This window comes from Cryptomeria japonica, chromosome 6 (genome assembly GCF_030272615.1).
Source record: "Cryptomeria japonica chromosome 6, Sugi_1.0, whole genome shotgun sequence".
Taxonomy (NCBI): domain Eukaryota; kingdom Viridiplantae; phylum Streptophyta; class Pinopsida; order Cupressales; family Cupressaceae; genus Cryptomeria; species Cryptomeria japonica.
The window spans coordinates 526,032,929-526,041,943 of record NC_081410.1 but is presented as its reverse complement, the minus strand read 5'-3'; positions in this window follow the sequence as shown (position 1 = coordinate 526,041,943).

The window sequence follows — 9,015 nt, the reverse complement described above, 5'->3', positions numbered from 1 at the left end:
ATGCCAATGCTACCGAATACTAACAATATAGCATAATTCAAAGCCTTGCACCTAGGCTTAATAGACTATCACAAACATGGGATCATAAATCTTATAGTTGAGGGAGATTCAACGATAGCAATTAATACAATCAAAACAAGGAGAATTCCAAACTGGAGGCTACAAGCAATATTTGATAGCATTTTAGAGAATTTTACCAAGTTAGAGAATTTTGTTTCAAAACATGTCTATAGAGAGGTTAATACAGAAGCAGACGAGCTCTCAAAATCTGCAGCAGAAGGTATTTCTTTACACTAGTGGGAGGATAACAACAATCCTCGTGGCTTTAATCTTTAAGTGAAAATATTCTCCAGGAAGGGGTCATGGACGTGGACATGGATGTGCAAGAAGCCAATTTGCTCCTCCAATGCCTCCTCTCACTCCTCAAGGAGAGGATTAATCAGATATGCTATTAGTTGGCTTCTTTTTGGTTGCCCTTTTCAGAGCACTTAGTTGGCTCTTGGTTTTCTTTTTTGTCTCTAAATCTTTAAAGTGAAACTTTAAATGATGTCACTGTAAAGCGGAAAATCGAACCCTAGGTGTTTCCCCCACTCCAAGGAGAAAGGAGGTCACTAGGATTGACGGTTTTCACTTAGGAGGGACTTTACATTCAAAAGAGGGGTTGAAACCCACAAGATCCAATCCCACACAATGCAAGACTGGATTCTAAATGAGTTTCAAGGGTTGAGACATCAAGGATACCCTCTTTTGTAAAGAATGTAGATAGAAAGATTGAACTAGGAGTACATGTAAAGTAAGAAAGATTCGCTTATAAACGGAGATAGGGAAACGGGATAAAGCTACGGACCTGAAATTAGTAGTAAAATGTCGAGACGATACTATTCTGCAAATTTGAGTGAAAGTTGACGGGATGATGGCGCCCGAAGTGCACACGGTCCTCCGAAAAATCCGCGAAACGAAGGGGGATCTGTTCGTCTCTACACAAGGATTCCAGATCTTCAATTACAGCCGCGTACTTGCAACCTTGTTGTAAGAATGTTTGTATTCTTACATGCAAAGGTGTAATGAATGTTGTATTTTGTATGTTGTAAGTGATCTCCTCTTCAATGGTTGAATCCTTGTCTTGAATGCAACACTTAGCCTTGAATGGAGACTTAGAATGCTCAATTGCTTGAAGGAATGCTTGAATGCTTGAATGTTTGAATGTTTGAATATCGCTTCCGCCTCTTGCTCGCATATATTTTCCTCTTTTTTTCTGCCTCCCCAAATGGGAGGGGAAATGTAGTTTATATACTTGTCGATTAGGGCTGATAGACTGATTTTTCCGACCTTAGGCCGACCTAGAAACATTATTTTCCGAATTGCAAACTTAAAGACCCGATGCCCAACAAGAGACCGGGCCCAAAATAGGGTCAGGGACCAGGGCGCTTGGGCGCCATGGTCCCACCTCCCGGGACAGCAAGCTGCAAGGAAGGATCAGGCCAAGGTGCAAAAAGATGCAGTTTTTGGTGTCGTATATAGGTTTCGGGGTCTCCATTCAGGTTCAACGTTGCGCCGCCATCGTGAAGACCCAAATGCAGTCGAAATTGCAAGTGTCGCAATTTTAGGACGCTACATTTAGCCCCCACTTTAGCGGGAGTATAAGAATACGCCCATACTTCTGGTAAAGTACGAGAAAAAAACATTGAAAGACTTTCACCACGTCAAGAAGGCAAGATACACCAAGCCCCCAGTGGACTAAGGATCTTACGACTTCGATTGACAAAGTAAAAGGGAAGATCACGAGGGAGAACCATGACTGTCAGTAGTAAGGTTCCCTCACTATGAGTTATGCAAGAAAAATATCAAAAAAATTCAAGTATCTTGAAGAGATATGAACGGGGTATATGCCCCCCTACGTTAAAGCGATCGTAGACGCCTCATCGGGGGTGATTGCTTTAAGGTAGTGATACATATAGGAAATGAGAAGAGAGAGGAGCACGTTATCACAAGGATTTAGCCCCCAAGTGTGAGATAAACCCAAGGATAATAGACACAAAACACAAAGCACAAGGTGACTTCGCTTTCTTTGGGGTCAGTATGTTGTATGATAATTCATGTATATCATATGTATGTATGCATAATTGTTCTTCATTCCCCAATCAAGGAAGGTCACCTAGAAGAAGGGAACACATGTGTCTTTTGAGTCAACATGAAAGAGACCAAAAGAGATCTCAATGCTTTGCATCGTCCTCAAGTAAACAACACTAAGGACAACAAATAGAAGAATGAGAATAACACATAGAAGAAGTAACAAAAGAGATCAAGAGAGGAGGAGAGAGTCTGCTATGCTAATGAACTAGTCTAGCACGTCATCTACCCCCCGATCTTGCTGATCAATATTTCGGGAAGGCAGGAAACACGCTAGAGGAGGAACATCCAACACAACAGATGGAGCTATCACAAGATCCAAACAAGGGCTATGTTCATGTTCCAAGCCACGTTGTTCTTGTCTAGGAGCTAGGATAAGTGCTTTAGAAAATTCGTTAGATAAATGGTTATCAACATCAACATATTCATATTCACTATCAGAATGAAAAGAAGTAACATTTTCATCATGAATAACATTTTCATCTATATCATCATCAAGATTTATAAAAATAGGATCTTTAACTCGCACAGGATCAAGACCATCATGCATCTTATGTTTAGGAGACTTTGGCTCAATTTCCGGCTGAGGAGAAAATGGAATAATGTTAGCTGAAGGTGTTTTTGGGGATTGCAAAGTTTGAGAAGCAGCTGCCTGAGCTCTAAGACGACGCTTTCGTCGGCGTTCACGTGCAGAACGATTTCGTCTAGTCTTAGTAGGAAGTTGAGAAGATTGAGGAGGAGGAATGTTCTCATCCTTATCACTTGGGTGTTTGGGTTGTGATCTCTTAGGTTGAACAATAGGAGAAGAAGAAGGTCTCTTCTCTCTATAAGAGGAAGGAGGAGGAACTGCTCCATATAAAGGAAGAATATTTGGTTTAGGAAGGAGACCAAGTCCATCATGACGAGGAGGTATAGGTCTACTTTTAGAAAGTTTATTAGGCATAGACATAGTCACATCCATAGGGATGGGTTGGGAACCTTCTTGAGGAAAGACATTAGTTTTATCTTTCAAAGGAAGAACTTCCTTCTCAAGAATGATAGGAATATCAAGTTTGGGTGTTCTAGGTTCACTTAGAGATAGGATCATATCTTTTTTCCACTTTTGATAAGATTTGAAAAGATGATCACTTCACGGTGGAAGAGATTGGAATTGTTTAGGCCAAAAGTAATCAATAGGAACGGTAGAAGTTCTTTCAGCTGGTTTAAAGAGACTATGATTGACAGTAACAACTTCACCATTATGGGAAAATTTCAAACACTTGTGAATAGGAGAAGCAATAGCTTTCATGGAAGATAGCCAAGGATAGCCTAGCTTCACACGAAATTGTTCGGACGATGGAATAATAGCAAAGCTCACATCAAGGGATTTGTTATGGACCTCAATAGGTAATGTAATAGAACCAATTGCAGGAGAAGAAAATGCATCAAATAATTTCACAACCACATTTGTTTTGTCATAGATCACTTGTTTCAATTGCAAAGTAAAAAGAAATTCTTCAGTAATGACATTAACCATACAAGAAGGATCAATAAGCACTCCACGGCAAGGTGTATTCTTGACTTTTGCCACTATATATAAAGGACCATCAGGTGCCCTGATAGTTTCACTAGAATCAAAGGTGATGGGAGGTTCTTCAGGGATTTTCTGCTGCTCTACAAAGTTAATCACATTCGGAGTCATAGACACAAGATCATCAGGTGAGACAGAGGAATCATTAGTATCAATCACATTAGAGGTATGAGAAGGTAATGGATCAGTAAAAATCTTAAGATTTTGGTTAGGAGGAGCTACAGATGTGTTGCCTTTATCATTCACACCTGAAACAGAGATAGTATTATTATCAATCAAATCTTGAATTTTACCCTTTAAAGCAAAACATTTTTCGGTATCATGTCCAGGTTGACGATGAAATTGACAAAAAGATTTGTTATCAAAATAGGGTGAATTAATCTTTGTAGGATCTATTTGCTTTATAGGAGGAAGAGTAAGCACATTTTGTTCCAATAACTTATTCATAATACTATGCAATGATTCATTCAAAGGAGTAAACTTTCTTTCTTTCTTGAAAAACTTAGAAATAGGAGGCACACCTGATGCTGCATTCACATTGTTGTTGATGATGTTTTCATTGAATTTAATAGACTCTCTGTTCGATTTAAACTACCCCAAATGGTTGTTGACTACTATCACCCTTATCACTCGGAGCCATAGGATTTGCTTGTTCCATTTGACTCACAGTCAGTTGATAATTGTGAAGAGTTGCGCACAACTGCTGGAAAGAAGTAAACTCAGAAAACAGAAGTTTTTCTCTAATATCTTTTTGTAAATTAAAAATAAAGATTCTCTGAATATCATTGTCAGGTACTGGAAAAGAAATTTGAGCATACAAATGCTTATATCTACCAATGAAATCAGTCACTTTTTCTTTAACACCTTGTTTACAATGCATTAAATCAATCAAAGTAACTTTAGGACTTATATTGTTTTGAAATTGTTGAATAAAAGCATTTGCAAGTTGTTGGAAAGAAGTAATAGAATAGGAAGGCAACGAGCAATACCATTGTAGAGCCTTGTCTCTTAATGTTCTAGTAAACAATTTTGCAAGCAATCTTTGGTCATGAGCAAAATCAATACATATTGTTTGAAAGGTCTTAACATGTGTTAAAGGATCACCTTTACCATTGTAAAGCTCCAATTGTGGGATTTCAACATGCTTAGGGGGAATAGCTCAAACAATGTCAAGAGAAAGTGGGCTCGCAACATCAAATGTGGGCACACTAAACTTAGATTGATTCATAGAGGCAATTTGTTGCTGTAAAGAAGAGACAGTTTGTGCAAGATTGTTAATGGTCGCTTCAGTCGAAGAATTCATATTAGACGTGTTAGATTGTGATGGAGGTATTATGTTATTGAAAGAAGGTATTGATTGAGAGTAAGGTGGCGGGACACTATGATAGTTAGTCATAGGAGATGATTGGAAAGGAGGAACACTACAAGGAAGAGTGGAATGGTTAAATGAATTGCCCCCTTGCGCTAGGTTCATTTGCGGAGATGTAATAGGGACACTCATTGAAGGAATGAATGAAGAAGTCGGATTGAATGAAGGAAGAGAGTTAATTGAAGAAGAAGGATTGCCCCCATGACTGGTGATCATAGGTGGAATGTCTTGTATTGAAGTAGTCATTATGTTTGATGTAAAAGTAGGTATACTAGCAATAGAAGTTGTCAAAGGGATAGAATGATTGACTTGAGTAGGAGGTTGTGTATAACGCAAAGTTTCAGCACAACTCTTCATAGGCATCACATTCGAATCCACAATGTGTGCAATACTACGCAAAATATCAATTCCATTCTTATCATTTTGAACCATACGTTTTAGACCCTCAATTAAGGGAAGAGCTTGACTATCGGGGTATTCTTGAGACATCCATTGTCGAAAATCATCAAATTGGTTGTCCAATTTCGAAAGTTGTTCTTCAGAAACCTCATGGAGAGCTTCTTCATCATTAAGAGGATTAGAGGAATTACCCGTGTCCTCGTTAAAAAGGCCATTCAAATTAGGTTCCATCTCCTCGGTAATTAAACCTTGGAAAGACTTAATTCTAAGGCTTCGCCTAACAGGAATAGTGTAAGTAGGGCTTATTGTTGTAAAACTCATGCACCAAAGAGAGAGAGAAGATTTTGAATTTAGAGGTAACAAATTTCAATAAAATCAGCCAATCTCCTAATTTAAGCTGTTAAATACAATCAGGACAATCTCTCGAAATTTCGGAAAAAATGTCAAGAACCGTGGCGAACGGAGTGCACACGGTCCTCGCAACTTTTTTCGAAATTTTCAGGAATGAAAGTTATGATGATTTTAAAGCTAATCTAAAAAAATTGAGTGATTTTAAGATCTGTAGATAGGCCAAATTAAAGTTGCAATCTCAAGATTCAACCCTACAAAGATTGTTGAAAAATGCAAAATTTGAATTTTTGAAAAAGAGAGGGAAACTGAAATTTTGAATTTTATGATTTTAGAGAGAATACTAAAAGCAATGTAGGTTTCAAAATTTAAAAATTGACTCAATTTCACGCAAAATTCAATTTTGAAAGTGGAAATCAAGGTTGTTGCAATTAAGCATTTAATTTCAAAAGTTACAAATTGCAAAAATTTGAATAAAGCACTGAAATTTCGAATGAATGCCAACACATTTTTCAGATTTAGGACAGTAAGAAATACAATTTTGATACGAATTTTAATTTCAACAATTTTTGAATGATTAGAAGCCTCAATCCAAGCAATCACTAGACCAACTTTGACTTTAATTTTGAAAGTGTTAGAATTGATGAAATCAGCCAAAATTCTGGATTTTAGCAGAAAAATACAGTAAGATCTAGCTCCCGAAATTTTGGAAAAAATGTCGAGGACAATGGCGCTCGGGGTGCACATGGTCCTCGCAACTTTTTTCCAAATTTTCAGGGATGAGAGATATTATGATTTTGTTGCGGAATCCAAAGTTACAGCCGATTTAGAGGTGTTTTGATCAGTGAAATCATCAATCAAAGGCTGAATCAAGAGGGTTTTAAAAATTAGGGTTTTGACACTTAACCACTTAATTTTCAAAATTAAAGCACAAATATGATTTGACAATTTGCAATAGGAGGGTAGATCTGAAACAAGCATTAACAATTAAACATTTCACAAGCTCAATTACTAAACAGAAAATTTAGGGTTTTTATGCAATTAACCTCTAAAATTTGCAAAAGATCAAACATGGAAATGTAATCAAGGAAGCAAATTTTTCAGATCTAACCATGAATAATCAGAATTAGGATGTTCACGTCGGGTTCACCAAAATGTAAAGCAGAAAATCGAACCCTAGGTGTTTCCCCCATTCCAAGGAGAAAGGAAGTCACTAGGATTGACGGTTTTCACTTAGGAGGGACTTTACATTCAAAAGAGGGGTTGAAACCCACAAGATCCAATCCCACACAATGCAAGACTGGATTCTAAATGAGTTTCAAGGGTTGAGACATCAAGGATACCCTCTTTTGTAAAGAATGTAGATAGAAAGATTGAACTAGGAGTACATGTAAAGTAAGAAAGATTCGCTTATAAACGGAGATAGGGATACGAGATGAAGCTACGGACCTGAAATTAGCAGTAAAATGTCGAGACGATGCTATTCTGCAAATTTGAGTGAAAGTTGACGGGACGATGGCGCCCGGAGTGCACACGGTCCTCCGAAAAATCCGCGAAACGAAGGGGGATCTGTTCATCTCTGCACAAGGATTCCAGATCTTCAATTACAGCCGCGTACCTGCAACCTTGTTGTAAGAATGTTTGTATTCTTACATGCAAAGGTGTAATGAATGTTGTATTTTGTATGTTGTAAGTGATCTCCTCTTCAATGGTTGAATCCTTGTCTTGAATGCAACACTTAGCCTTGAATGGAGACTTAGAATGCTCAATTGCTTGAAGGAATGCTTGAATGCTTGAATGTTTGAATGTTTGAATATCGCTTCCGCCTCTTGCTCGCATATATTTTCCTCTTTTTTTCTGCCTCCCCAAATGGGAGGGGAAATGTAGTTTATATACTTGTCGATTAGGGCTGATAGACTGATTTTTCCGACCTGAGGCCAACCTAGAAACATTATTTTCCGAATTGCAAACTTAAAGACCCGATGCCCAACAAGAGACCGGGCCCAAAATAGGGTCAGGGACCAGGGCGCTTGGGCGCCATGGTCCCACCTCCCGGGACAGCAGGGTGCAAGGAAGGATCGGGCCAAGGTGCAAAAAGATGCAGTTTTTGGTGTCGTAAGCAAGTTTCGGGGTCTCCATTCAGGTTCAACATTGCGCCGCCATCGTGAAGACCCAAATGCAGTCGAAATTGCAAGTGTCGCAATTTTAGGACGCTACAGTCACAAAATCTAAATGTTTGTTTAAAAAAGTTAGTCTTATCAGCAAAGGACAAATGATTTATTTTTAGCAGATTAACCCTGTTTTGAGTCGAGTTAGACTCAGGGCTTCGAATGTTGTTAGCCTTTTATTTTCTAAGGCTTTAATCGTCTGTACATGCTCAAGAACAAATATAGTCTTTCACTATCTCTGTGTCGTAGCTCTCTGAGGTTTACTACATCAAAATTGTAGAAATTTTGGTTTTTTGTAAATTTTTTATAAAAATCAATATAATTTCATGGCTCTGCCTCTTATCGACCAAAAAATATATAAGACATTCTTCTCACCATTCTATTTATCTTGATTGAAATGAATTGAATGGAATGATTTTAATTACGTCTATAAGACCAGGCGGTCTAAAAGACCAAGAGAGCCAGTACTAATCCATTTTCATGTTTTTTCCATATCGACTCTTCTATCTCGGTTCAATCATTTATTTTTTCAAAGTTTCTAACACCAATGTATGTAAGTGGTTTCTCTCCAAGTCTTCATTTCATTGTCATCTGGTTTCTTTATATTTTGAAACATTTTATTCCTATTATTTGAGTTCAACAACATCATTTAATCTCTATTATCTATGGTTATCAAATTTGGATCAGTCTAATAACGTAAGATTCACATCCAACTACATTAAGGTCATAAAACTGGGTCACCCATAACATCACTCAAGATTTGCCACGTACAATGTTAGGTTTGTTTGGTTGCATAAAATTATCAACATACAAAACCAAAAAAAACCCTCACAAGTCACAAGAATGACAGTGTTTTGATAAGAGATACAGAGATATTACAGGCGCATTCAAAATGGTAAACAAGATATACGCAAACCAACAAATATTCTTCTCTCCATATTATAAATGTATCTTTATCGGACCTTTTTTCCCCTTTTGACTGTTTCACATTTTCTCTGTACGAGGGACCCAACCACCAGCTGAGCAGGTGG